Source organism: Ailuropoda melanoleuca, chromosome X, assembly GCF_002007445.2.
Source record: "Ailuropoda melanoleuca isolate Jingjing chromosome X, ASM200744v2, whole genome shotgun sequence".
NCBI classification, from domain to species: Eukaryota; Metazoa; Chordata; class Mammalia; order Carnivora; family Ursidae; genus Ailuropoda; species Ailuropoda melanoleuca.
In genome coordinates, this window is record NC_048238.1 from 70488123 (window position 1) to 70503388 (window position 15266).

General features: G+C 34.2%; 1 pseudogene; it reads left to right on the forward strand.

Moving 5' to 3' along the window:
* The window catches only part of LOC105240955, a 67889-nt pseudogene extending 56083 nt beyond the window's left edge, over nucleotides 1-11806 (forward strand).
* Nucleotides 11807-15266: the final 3460 nt, after the last annotated feature.

Sequence of the window (15266 nt, forward strand, 5' to 3'; positions counted from 1 at the left end):
TTAATGCACGGTGGATGTAGCCTCACAAAATGTTTGTGAAAAGGCTAAAAGTAAAGCTCTGCACTGCTATCACCAGGGAGCTGTTAAACAGTCTTACAACATAGTAAGAAAGTGCCCATAACTTCTGTGAAATGTGGGAGATGTTTTAGGTCAGGCTTATCCTGGAATTGCTCTCTCCAACAAAAATCAGAGTACAGTAAAATTCTTCCCATATCTACAGGGCAGCTGAGATATACATAGGACAGAAGCAAATATATGCAGCATTAAAAACAGTAACTATATTGGATAGCCATAAAATCACAGCAAAAAAGCAGAAAAGCTATTGCTCTGGTATTAAGCAGAAACATAAGTTTAGTGTGCCTTGAAGTAAAGGCATCTCCTTAGAAACAGAACTAATAACACACAACATGCAAGAAGAGCACTTATACAATTAAAGACAGAAAGACAGAATTCTTTGTGATTCATATTAAATACCTAGTTATAAGAGGGCCCTCCAAAATGCCTAGAAAGGAACACAAGTTGAGAAAGACTGATGTAAAATACTTAAGGATTATGAAATGAAAGGTCTAAAACTGGTTCAGGACACAAACATTTCTTTTGGTCTCACATGGTTAAGAGTTGCTCCAAACCCTAATGAGGAGGAATTATTTTATACCAAAACAGCATTCTGTAATATTTATAGATTTGTACATATATATGATGGTAAATACACGTAAACATTCATGTTTAAATTTAATTCAGTAAATTACATAATGTTCTAATGCTATATTGTGGATTTAGTCTTTTTCAAGTTCTTTTTTCACTTTCTTTTTAAGGAATTGGGTTAAAAGCCATTCCAGGTAGATTGGTAGACGGGATAGACAGACCTGCCAGTTATTATCTTAACATCTTCTCAGAAAATCTGAATTCCTTCAAGTGACAGCCTTTTATCATATGACACCAAAAAATCCCCAAGAAAGTTCTTAAATCAATAACTTACTTTTCCACTCTAAGAACCTAAAAAAGTAAAGCAAACTAAACAGAAAAAAGCACAAAGATGGAAATAATAAAGATTAGCATGGAAATGGATTAAAGAGAGAATAGAGAAACAATAGATAAAATCAATGAAAATAAAAGTTGTATTTTGGAAAGATCCATCAAATTGACACACTTTTAGCTATACTGACCAAGAAAACGAGAGAGAGAAAGGGTGGGGGGCTTAAATTACTAGAATCAAAAATGAAAGTAAAGACATTGTTGCCAACCTTGTAAAGTGAAAAGCATTATAAAAGAATGCAATGAGCAACCGTATGCCAATAAATTATTTAACTTTAATGAATAAATTCTTAGAAATATGTAAACTATTTAAACTGACTCCAGAAGAAATAGAACATCTGTACAGACCTATAATAAGAGATTGAATTAGTAATCAAATAAACTACCAATAAAGAAAGCCCAGCCCCAGATGAGTTCACTGGTAACTCTTCCAAACATTTATAGAATTGGCACCAAATCTAGAAAAGGCATCATTTCCCAGCTAATTCTATGAGACCAGCGTTAGCCCGATCCCAAAACCACACAAAGACACGACAAGAAAAGAAACCTAGAGACAAATACCTCTTATTAATACAGACTAAAAAAGAGTAGTAAACGAAACCCAGAAACAAATGAAAAGGATTGTACCAAATTATAAAACATGATCAAGTGGGACTTATCCCATGAAAGCAAGGTTGATATAAGTATTAAAAATCAATGTGATACACCATATTAATAAAAGGCAAAAAATGCATGCCTATCTTACTAGATGCAGAAAAGCACTTGGCATAATTCAACAGACTTTCATGATTAAAAAAAAATTCAACAAACTAGGAATAGAAGGGAACTTCTTCAATCTGATATAGGGAATCTATGAAAAGCCCACATCTAGCATTAGGTAACATTAGTGATAATGAAAAACTGAAAGCTTTCCCCCTAAGATCAAGAACAAGATAAATATGTCCACTTCTACTGCTGCTACTCAACATTGTAATTTAAGTTCTAGTCAGGGCAATTAGGCAATAAAATAAAATGCATTGGAATTGGAAAAGTAAACATTTCTCTATTTATGGAGACATGATTTTATATATAGAAAATCCCACGGAATCCATAAAAATATTTAGAGCTAGTAAACAAGTTCATCATGTTGCAAGATACAAGATGAATATAAAAAATTGTATTTCTATATGATAACAATAAAAAGTATGAAAATAAAATTAAGCAAATAATTACATTTACAGTAGGATCTAAATAATAAAAATATTTAGGAGTAAGCTGTAGAAAAAGAAGTACAAGATCTGTATGCTGAAAGCTATAAAATTATCATTGGATGGATTATGGAACTAATATATAGAGAGAAGCAGGGAAAAGAAGATGGTAATATCCAGTGAAAGATAAGAAAGTTCCTTTAGTTCCTCACATTTCAGAGTCAGTTCCATTTAGCCCTGCTCTCTTCTACTTTCTATCCTTTCAATCATCCATTTTTTTATCCATTAATTTTTCCTTTGCTTAAAAAATATTACTTGAATAACTAATATATACCAAACATTATTCTAAGCTTAACTAATATATTGGTGAATAAAACAAATGTCCTTGCTCTCATGGATATTATATTCTAGTGGTAGGTGATAGACAAGAAAAAATAAACATTAAAAGTAAATTACTCAAGTGGCAAAAGGTGAAAAGTACTATAGAAAAATAGGAAAAAGTAAGTATAAAGAAGACTAACAATGTGGTGTGTAGGTGGAGTAGATGGGTTGGTGAGTAAAGTGACATTTAAATAGAGACATGAAAGAAGTAAAGGATTTGGCCCTGTAGGTATGTGGAGGGTGAGAGGGGAGGAAAAGGCTTTCATACATATACAAGAGCCAAGACAAAGAACTTAATGCAGGAGTGTGTCTGGAATATTCAAGTAAAAATAGCAAGGATGCAAATGTGGGTAGAGTTAAATGAACTGAAATAAAGCAAAGAGAATATTAGGAGATGAAGTTAAGGACATGACACAAGAGTGGTAAATTATGTAGGGCCTTGTAGATCATTGATAGGATTTTGGCTTAAACCCTAAATAAGATGCAGAACTATTAGAGAGTGTTGATCAAAAGATGCATGGTAGCTATACTTGTGATGAGTGTAGCATAACGTATAGTTGAATCACTATGTTGTATACATGAAACTAATGTAACATTGTGTGTCAATTATACTCAAATTTTAAAAATTAATTTAATTTTAAAAATGCAGTATTCACAAAGTGCAATAAAGTGAAACACAATTTTAAAAATTAAAAAGAGTGGGATGCCTGAATGACTCAGCCAGTTAAGCATATGCCTTCGGCTCAGATCTGATCCCAGAGTCCCAGGATCGAGTCCCACATCTGGCTCCTTGCTCAACAAGGAGCCTGCTTCTCCCTCTGCCTGCCTCTCCTCCTGCTTGTGCTCTCTATCTCTCTTACAAATAAATAAACTCCNGGCATCTCGGCTCCTTCCACGATTTAGCTATTGTGGACAATGCAGCTATGAACATTGGGGTGCATATGGCCCTTCTCTTCACTACGTCTGTATCTTTGGGGTAAACACCCAGTAGTGCAATGGCTGGGTCATAGGGTAGCTCAATTTTTAACTTTTTAAGGGACCTCCACACTGTTTTCCAGAATGGCTGTACCAACTTGCATTCCTACCAACAATGTAGGAGGGATCCCCTTTCTCCACATCCTCTCCAACAATTGTTGTTTCTTGCCTTGTCTATTTTTAAAAAAAAAATTTTAAAAAGAGTGATTTGATCTAATTTAAATTTTAAAGAGTTACAATAGCTCTTGGCCAAGGGTGAAGCACAGAGGCAATTTAGAGGTTGTGGCAAAAATACAAATGAAAAATGATCAATTCTTGGATTAGAGTTATAGCACTGGACATGGTGAGAAGTGGTTAGATGTAAATCAATGTTATTTACTCACAAATCAGATATAGGGCATGAGAAAGAGGGAGAAATCAAAGATTATCCCACTATTTCTGGCTGATAAGCTGGATGGATGGATGTTCATCAAACTACCTACACTCTTCTTTCAACTGATGTTCTTTATATCTGAAGCAATATAAGTAGCTGTTTATTACTTAAAACCAAATGATTCCTTAAAAAATGATATCTAGACTACTTGGATCCCAACTAACAGTGTCAAATATACAGTCAGGATACTTGTGCCCAGAATGGAGCAAACAGGGAAATAAAATCATATACACACTACAAGGTACATTATTTTAAATCAATTCAATCTGAAAAATAAATGAGAAAGTGAAAACTCTTCATTCTAAGAATTCCTTTACCAACAGATCTCACAGTTCACTCATGTCTTGAATGGATTTGGTTGATATCATCAATTAGAACAATCTGAAATATTTAGTATTATCAGTTGAGTGAAGGATTTGAACAAGGTGAAGCCCCAGTTCCACTGAACCGAAAAGTGACATAATTATTATATTGCAAAAGTTTCCTGCTGATAATACTTCCTGAAAAATTTCCATCAGAGACCATGGAGCAAGACAAGCAATGGAGCGCAAGTAGAGTTTAAAATGGTACGTCCTGGGGTGCCTGAGTGGCTCAGTAGGTTAAGCATCTGCCCTCAGCTCAGGTCACGATCCCAGGACCCTGGGATTGAGCCCCACCTTGGGCTCTCTGCCTGCTTCTCCCACACCTCGGTTCATGCTATCTCTTGCTATCTCCCTCTCTCTCAAATAAATGAATAAAATCTTTTAAAAATAGATAAAAATAAACATAACATGCCATGTCCCATAGGCACTTACCAGTCTGAGTGGAAGAGAAACATCAGAAGAACAATGTCTCTACCTTTCAGAAAATTGTATCTCACTCTAGAGAGAAAACATAGTCCCTATGTTTTATTTCATATGATTTATTTGTTAATACAGGAATAGCTTTGCAATGCTTAGAGAATATCTGTGTTTTGAATCTAAGCATAATAATGAACTATCTTCAAACTGGAAAGTTTATGGAATTATAATTTTTGGACGAAGAATTAAGATAATTCAAGACATTACATTATCAGTTCCTTCATAATAGGGAAAGAGAACTAGAAGAGAAAACGAAGGCAGAATTTACTAAACTTTTAGGGGAAAAAAAGCACAAATCATGCAGGTTTTCAAAGTAATGTCAAAAATCTTGTCTTTTATTTAATATAATGCATTTCTGTTTCAAAAAACTTTAATGGTTGTGCTATTATCTGAAAAGGAGGAAACTAACGTTCTGAAAAGTTATGTGACTCTCCTGCTTTAGGTCTTTCATCTACTTAGCAGCCAAAGCAAGACAAATATCTAAGCCTTAAAATTTATAGATAAGGTGTTTTTTTCTACTATATCAATGCTGCCTTTTAATTTTAAACTAAAAAAATAATGCAATCAGGCAAAATAATAAAGCTTTTTTCTTTAATAGTATCAGAGGGAAATTATGCAAGCTTCCAATTCTTACCTGAATAGATAAAACACTACTCCTTTACCTGTGGAGTGGTTTATGATTTGACAACCAATGTACCAATTAATAAAAGCACAGGAAATAGCCTGGCAGAAGAACATGACTTCTAGGAAAATCAATAAGTTACTCTAGCATCTTAGACTGGGAATAAAAGTGAAGAAATATTTAAACTGCAAACACTTTGGGAAACAGCAGTGTTCACAGGCCTGTGATTGATAAGGCAGTTTTAAGTATTAGAATGATCTGGTGGCTGCTGCTAGTGTGAAAGCCACTATAACTCTTCTTCCAAAGTACCAGTTTTGGGGAGATGTAAAACACAATTCTTGTCATTAATTTGGTGAGAAAACATGATTTTATTTCACTGTGTATGGTTAACTTACGTAAATGGCTGATACAAATAGCAATTGCAAAGTCATCATTGGAATTAACCTGAGTGCCTATCTTTGGAGATGTTTTGAGAACATCAGTCGATAAAACATGATTTTATTGACCCTATATGACAACTAAAAGAAAGACTTTTTGGTATTTATGATTTTCTTATCAAATATTATGTAGATACAATAGATATAAACCAAATAAATATATGTGTTACAGTAGACATCTTCCACTGCTGCAATTGCATGGGCTGTTCTTGATAAGGAAGCTGTATAATTGAAACTGCTAATACTACAGATGTTTCTTCAAGTAACGGAGAGGCAGTGTGCCCATCTAACCACATTGCCCCTTGGGTCCCCCTAAACATTATAATACATATTTTAATAGCATTAATTGGAATTACAGGTAAAGTCTATGGCCAGGAAACAAAATAAAGCTAATTATGCTGTGAAGGGAACAAACCCTTGACGTCAGCTAAATTATTGATGTTTCAGTGAAACTAACTCTCCACACTTAAAGTACAGCATAAACTTAAATAGAAAGAGGGTGTCATTTGGCTACAAAGAGAATAGATTCCTACCAGGTGTCTATAATTTCTCCTTCAAACATCTGAAAATAGATTTCTTCCTGATTTATTACTAAGCTCTTTTGGATACCTCCTCTAAAGACAAAATGATATCAGATGAAATCTGTCCAAGTTGACAAATGCTATGGCTTTCTGGTCTTTTAAAACAACAAGAAGAAACTTTGAGGGTTTAGAAACAGAATACTTTACTGAAAAATATTCTGGATTCCATTTCTATGTCTGAGATAATGTGAGCATGATCTTGGTTGAAGGCAATGCTTTAGACAAAATTTCCTTTCAAGATATTCCAGCCCCATGAATCTATCATTCTACCTGATGTAGTATAAATATACTATCACTGGGTTTTAATTGAGTCTACCTACTCAGGTCAAAGCAATAAGAGCCATGACTTTTGAAAAATTCAAAATTGAGAAGACAGAATATTTTATTTGGCTAGAGTAATTGTAATTGTATATTTTCCAGTATTGGTTAATGTGTTTCACATACAGAAAAATTCTATTCCTCGGTCATTGACAATTCCTTCCAAAACAAGAGCCACTTAAAGAAAAAGTCACAAAACTATAAGAAATCAAAGGAAATCTATTTCTAGGTCACAAATAACCTTGAGACTCTGTTCAAAACAGGTAACCACACATAGGAACATGTGAGATTATGCTAACATGAGGAAAAGCAAGACTGTCAAATGACATTACAATTAAAAAGTGAAAATAAAGGAAGCAGAATTTTCTCCCCTTTAATTCAAAACAAGGAACATTTTTTTAAAATGGTATAACCACTGCAAGGCTTTGAAAACCCATGCACTTTAAGTCTCTAATGGAACTGACAGGTCTATTTTGTCACTGGCCAATTGGAAAAACTGATTATTGCCTCCCCTTTCCTTCACAGTTTAGAGATAAGTAAAATAGGCAACAGAACTCAGGAATAGAACAAGTATCTCCCAAAACTAATTTCCATCTTCATATTTGGTGTTTTAATACCAAAAGATAAAGTTCAGCATTGTTCCAAAAGCCACTATTTTTGGTGATGTGTTCATAATTCTTGCAAAGCTAATAAAAGTGGCATCCATCCAGTGTCCATCAAGAGGCAAGGTTTATCCGTTGTCAATTTCAGAAATTCATCATCTGTTCAAAGGCACAGTAAGGAATAAGATAGCACAAGATCATTTTTTTTCTTTTTAAAATATATAAGTTGAGAAAAGTGTTTTAAAGTCATTATTTGTGCTGCTTTTGGGTTATGAATAATTTTCTTAAAACTGCTGAGCCATCTGTTAAACAGCAAGGTCTTGCCTATTAAAAAAGCTGAAGTCAATTTTTTTTTTCAGATTTCAATGCACAGCTTTTGTTTGAATCCCCTGAACAACATATACTCTAATAAATAATAGTTGACAGTATTCACAGGTCAAATTAAGTAGGAGGGAAATAAGCTATCCTTTGAAAATTGTTTTAAACACCGTTTTCCATGGAGAAAGAACAACATGTTCATACCTCTGAGCTCTTGCAGCTGTACCATCTGTGGCCAAGTAAGAAACTACCATGTTTGGCATTTCTCTTGACCTTGAAAGACTAGCCCTTAAATGAAAGAATCTGGAGAATTGGGCAACCAATGGCATAATTTCTAGATATGCAGTTTTCTGACCACAGATTTTTTCATAAGATCTCAACCCTGAGTAATGTTTCTAAGATGTTAAATATAGTTCCCATATTTGCATTAAATGAATTCTGATCAGTGTAGTGATCCCATTTTTTTTTTCCAAAACAGCACATTACCTTCTTATTACTACCTCAATGTATTTTGGAATAAAATATTTTCATGAATTTTATAGTGAATTCCTTTTAAATTTCCCTTAACTTTCTTCATTTTCAGGGTTATTCGTTTCTATAGAAATAGTGCATGATTATGGTACAGTCATGTTAAAAACTGTAAGGTGTTTAGCATAGTTTATTACAACATAAATATTACTCAAATTTAGTCAATTGTATCTGTTAAGTAACTGTAATTTCCTGGCTAACCACATGCTCTATTCTTAAATAAAATAACAGATACTTTACTTAATTCAGAGTCCATCTTTTATAGTCCCCTGTGTTTCAAATTAATGGGATTTAACTATACTTATCCATTAACAGGCAATATGGTGGTCAGCACTATGTTAAAAAGGAGACAGTCCTATAATCAAGGCTTTCCATCTAAATGAAACCAAATTTGTTACTTAATAGCAAGTAAAATATATCAGCTGCCCTCCTCAGATTAGAGACAGAGATGGTTAGAGCTGAAAGCAATACAAGGAAATAAAATATATTTTTGCACAAATATATACTTTTTCAACACCAATTATATTCTCTACCATGATCACAATGACCTCTTATGCTACTCAGGCTTTTAGTGAATTAAGGTAAAGAAAGGGAGGGAAAAAGCCTCAGAGATTAAGGGACTGGGGAAGGGAAGAGATAGATGGACATAGAAGGCAACTTGTACAATTTCCAGCAAGATATTTTTTTATTAAAAAAACAGCTTTTTTTGAGTTGGTGTAATAGGACATTTTTGAAAAGTTCTTAGGTTAGCAGATGTTTGAAACTAAAACTTAGAATTATTTAGCAAAGTGGAGACATTTGTAATTAGTATATTTGTAATTGAATGAATCAGATAGTGGCATGAAGCAGAGAAATACTTAAGGGTAGACTTTCTGTTTTGCTTTCCCTTGTTTTCATTTCAGAATCCCTAAAAGCAAGTTGGTGGCCAAATCACAGTTTGTGCTAAGACAAAGGTTGTCAAGTGAATGGATGAGAAGAATGGAAAAAAGAAGTCAATAATGGAAAAAAAATGAGAAAACGGGGAAAAGAAACAAAGATAAAAGCAAAGTTCAGTCTGACCCACATAGACCCATCAAAGAGTGAAACAGCCACTGGGACTTTCACACTTCCAGGACAGTGTCACAGTATTTGCACTATCCCAAATCCCAAATAATATCCTTTCTTTTTAACTAAAAAGCTTATATTTTCCCCTTCTTCTTAATGAGTATAAACTTCCCAGCAGCAAAAGAAAAGTAAAATGTGAATGTGTCTATATGTTCACATTTGGAATTAAATATACCTTTCTTTAAATTATGCCTACCGGAGTAATATCTTGCTAATTTTTTCTAGGTTTATTAAGCATATTTAAGACTGTTTTTTAAAATATATAGACAGAGGTTACCAGAGTAAGAGAAACACACAAACATTACAATATATAAAAATATATATATAATTTGTAAATTTGCTGCATTCCATATTCTCATAACCCAGCATTTGAACAGAGCAAGTCACTTGGTAGAGTTTTTAGCTTCAAGCTTTGCTTTTTGTCAGTAGTTAAAAAAAAACAGTAATCTAAAACAAACAAAAGTTGTAGGAGTAGGAGGGGAAGGGGGAAAATAAGAAATAAGGAGAGTGAAAGGACATATTTGGTGGCCTCAAGACAGAGTGATTAAAAGTACACCTTAAATGAAGTAAAATGGTCTGAGGATAGAATCTCAGATCTGACGTTGACTAATTTTAAAACTTAAGCAAGGTATCTACATGTATCCTCTTATATCCATCAGTAAGCTGAGAACAATGATAGCTACCTTACAATTCAAGGCATATATGTGTATATAGAGACTGATATAAATATATAGATACATATCATGTAGTAATTGATACCCAGTGGATGTTCAATTAATAGTAGGTATCACTACTACTACTGCTGCTGCTGCTATTATCATTATTACCACAACCTGCTATACCTGGTAGAGACTAAGTACTATGAAAAGCAAACACTGGTATGCTCAAAAAGGTACTTAAATTAGGTCCTAGAACATTCCAAATTTGTGTTTCATCTTTTTTATTTATTTCTCAAATTATACTGATTAAAGTTTAATAATTTCTTATGCTATGTACTTCCTTATGATTTTCAGAGGACCTTCAAAAACATTTATTGTTATTTAAACTATATTCAACATTTTTTTGGTATACTCTATCATCCTTACCAAGTATAATTCTGAAGCAACTGTAGTAGTATACTTAGAATTGTCAAATTATGAAATGACATAGATGCAAAATCATTTAGTTCACACTTCATTGGCACGGGAAGAAAGTGTGACCTAGGAAAGTTGAAACAACTTGCCCCAAACCACATATTATAAGTAGCAATTATCATCATTAAGGAAATACAAATTAAAATTTTAATGAGATACCACATCACACCCTGTCAGAATGGCTAAAATTAACAACATAGGAAACAATAAGTGTTGGCATGGATGCAGAGAAAGAGGAAACCTCTTACGTTGTTGGTGGGAATGCAAACTGGTGCAGCCACTCTGGAAAACAGTATGCAGTTTCCTCAAAAAGTTAAAAATAGAGCTACCCTATGACCCAGCAATTGCAGTACTAGGTATTTACACAAAGGATACAAAAATACTGATTTGAAGGGACACATGCACCCTGATGTTTATAGCAACATTATCAACAATAGCCAAATATGGAAAGAGACCACATGTCCATTGACTGATGAACCGGTAATGAAGCAGTGGTGTGTGTGTGTGTGTGTATACTATTACTCAGCCATCAAAAAGAATGAAATATTGCCCTCTGCAACAATGTGGATGGAACTAGAATGTATTATGTTAAGCAAAACAAGTCAGTCAGAGAAAGACAAATATCATATGATTTCATTCACATGTTGAATTTAAGAAAGGAAACAGATGAATATAGGGGAAAGGGAGAAAAAAGAGAGGGAAGCAGTGGACACTTAGGCGCCACGTGACTGCCAGCCTCCTGCCCCAATGGGTTCCTCTGTGGCCAGCTGGAGGCTTAGAGGAAGGCCCTGCTCTGTGGCCCCCGTGGCCTGTGCCTCTAGACAGATTGACCAGCATACCCAGCCATGCTATTCTGAGCCTCCACTGCCTTGATCAGATAGTGAATGTCAAAAAGCAGAGTGTCTGATAAATATGAGGACAGCAGGAACTTTGGGCGACCCTGGCTCTCTGGATGAGACCACCTATGAAAGCCTGGCAGAGAAGACACTGGACTCCTTAGCAGAGTTTTTTGAAGAACTTGCAGACAAACCTTACACATTGGAAGACTATGATGTCTCTTTCGGGAGTAATGTTTTAATAGTTAAACTGGGTGGTGATCTAGGAGCCTACTGATCAGCAAGCAGACCCCAAACAAGCAGATCTGGTTATCTTCACCCTCCAGTGGGCCCAAGCGCTGTGACTGGATGGGGAAGAACTGGCTGTACGCCCACAATGGTGTGTCCCTCCATGAGTTGCCGGCCACGGAGCTGACTAAAGCCGTGAAAACCAAACTGGACTTCTCTTCTCTGGCCTATTCTGGGAAAGGAGCTTGATGCCCAGCCCAATTCTAAAGTCATTAACAGCTATAAAGCCAAGCCCCCAGATCTGTCCTGCAGCTGAATGTCTGGTTTGTTCAATTCCCACTTTTGAGGACTGTTGCATGGCATGTAATGGCACTGTGAAAAGAACGTGTTGCCTCCTACCCTCCCCCCAAGTTCGGATTTTTAATTTCCATAGTGTTTTTGGATTTATTGTCTGATTTCCTCCCTCACAGCATATCCCTTCTCTTTAATAATGTCCATATACTCATACATTTATATATAACCTTACACCAAAGAAAAATAAGAGGAAGGAAAAATTCCAGGAGGAGAAATGACTTGATTTCACTCTTCAGTCTTTGAAGGACTTAACTGCATAAAACCACATGAAGAATGGCTGGTGGACCTCCCCTTTCTGTCCCCAAATGAGACTCCTTAAAGAGTTGCCTATAAAAGTTTAAGAGAGAGAGAGAAGCAAATTATAAGAGACTGTTAACTATAGAGAACAAATTGAGGGTTGCTGAAGGGGAGGTGGGTGGGGGATGGGCTAAATGTGTGATGGGCATTAAAGAGGGCACTTGTAATGAGCAGTGGATATTATATGTAAGTGATATTTAGTGATAAGAATCATTAGATTCTACTCCTGAATGCAATATTACTTTATATGTTAACTAACTAGAATTTAAATAAAAACTTGAAACAAAAAAGGGTGAATTTTATGTGAATTATAAAAATAATAATAATAATAATTTCAACAAACAGTAGAATCAGAAAAAAAGTAATTCTGAAACACTTGCAATAAATACAAATAAATACCAAAAAAAGCTGTCATAAGAAAATATATTTCCAAGTCCAACCAATAGACCAATCATTCTAAAGGATGTTAAAAAAAAACCAAAAACAACAAAAAATTTGGACAGTTTTCATATCATGTTTGCAATGCAATGTGTACCTGAGACTAAGTATGTCAATGTCCACAGTATAAATATATTATTGACCTAGTAGAGATGAGTACATTTTGTCTATCCCACTAATATTTGATTTTGATGTAATTCCATTTTGAGGAGAGTTTCTTTATTCTTATAATAAAAGACCAGGAAAAGAATGCAAAACTATGTCTATTTTGGGGTTTGGTATTTTAACATGGTACTCCTGGACTTTGTTTTTCAGTTGGCTAATCCTTTTGGTAATATAATACATTCATGATCTTCTGATCTCATCTTTTCTGGTTTTTCCCTAGGAAAAAAATCACTGGAATTAATACAAAGCTATTATCCTCTTCATGTTCAGTCTTTTTGAATATTATAAGTAAAATATTCATGCACAGCAGAAATAAAAATGTGGACATTACCATATTACATGTATAAACATTTAAGTGATTAATTTACAGACTACCTAAAGATCATTAAATTAAAATCCACATACTAGAACTAATATTTACTTAGTTTTCACTATATTCTCTGCACTGGATTTAGCATTGTATATTGTTATTATGATGAATCCTAATGATCACTGTCTTAGACAGGTCTTTTTTTTTGTTGTTATATCTTGACATTTTTCAGATAACAAAACTGATACTAAGCAAATTTAACTAATTTGCTCATGGTTACATAACCTGAATTTGATCCAAGATTTAACTGACTCTAAAGTCTGTTCTCTTTCTACTAGACTATGCTGCTCCCAAAACCACTCAAATATTGTTTAGAAAATCTAAGAAAAAAATTATTCTCAGGATTGGTCCTGATCTGATATCAAATAATAGAATTTCTCCCTGGGTACATGCTCCCAGGGAACCATTCCTCCGTCCAGTTCTCCCTATTAATGCCAGAGTATTTGATGGTTGCATGGGTATCAGAGACAGTGGTCACAAAAGCAATACCTGGGAGATTGTGCCTAACTGGAGATAAACAAATTAGGAAAAGGAAGAGGAAGTTCTGATGGAACCTGTACTTCACAGAATTCCTACCTTCCCCTTACACTGCTTTTCCTTTACACCTCCCATAGTTTACTTCCTTATTCTTTATTTCTTTGTTCTTCCTCATCTGCCTGCTCAGACCCAGCACATTTACCAGTAACTTCTGCTCAAAAAAGGTGAAGTATTGAGAGAAAATATAAAACTATACTAATATATCCATAACATTCTCTAATCTCATTTTATACTGATATTTCACTATTCAATAGTTCTTGTTATAAGTGTTTCTGAATCAGTTCCTAGTATACACAAAGCCCTAATTTACATGAATAAATGTATATTTTGAGATTACTGCAAATGTTCTTCAAGCTTTTAGTATAATATCAGGCACATGGTGTGTGCTCAATAAATATAAGTTTATGATGATAGTGATAAAGATTATAATAATGCTAGACCTGGTATGTTAAAAACTGTAGTTTGTGACACTAAGGTACCATTTAACTTATCTCAATGACTACTGTTCAGTGTCTCCCAGTAAAGCATAGAGTTTATTAAGTTAATGTAAGGATCTTTAAAGCACTACTTTGCACATTTAGATGTTTTGGGTATTTAAAATTCTATTTTTACCTCAAAAGAGGCTGACATATGTGACAGACAGACAGCACAGAATTTCAGAGAAAACTGATCAGACAAAATGAGAATCCCCACAGAATGCTGGAGTCTACCAAAATTAATGTCAGCAATAAACTAAAATTGTGAAATGTATGATAACACACATCTGATGGGTTACAAGGAAAATAACACCACTCAAGGTTTCCTCTAAGAACCACCATCCTTACCCAGCCAATACCCACTGGCTTATACACTGACACCCTGGGAAAATACTTATATTATTGAGGGTCTCTTTGGCATAATGTGTAAAGACTAGAGCAGGCCCCAGTGAGCTAGTTTCTAAGAATGCATATGGATTACTTAATTCCTAACATTCTCTACTTCCAACTTACATTCAATAAGTCTAAAATTCTTTAAAATTCCATGCTTGAGCAATTTTGGAATTTAACTTTAAAGAAAAACATTTTAAAATAATTTAAATTAATAAGCAATTAGAATATATTATCTGTCCAGAAAGTGAGAAAATCATTATTGGCAATAGTTTTGGCTTGGCTTTGGAAGGGAATATATTGACATTTGCAGATGCATAAATTTATAATATTAAATTGTTTTGATTCAAACTCACTGATCATGAAAGACTATGGGCAAAAAGAACTCTGAAGAGTCAACGTTGGCTCCATTTAGTCTGGGACTCTGGAGAATGGGTGTTCACTGAGAATATAAAACTTCTCTAAACTAAAGAGCTCTTTCATGACTCTCAAAAGTAATCTGGAATGCTTTCAAGATCAGACATTCTCCTAAAATTTTCACAACTTTGTGAACCTAAAAGTGCCATGGGAATTTTTTTTATGTGTTCCTTTCAAAACTCCTTAAATTTCAGAAAATCATTAATAATAATTAAAAATTGTCAAATATGTAAGAATATTTTATTCTATTGTTGAGACTGAGGTT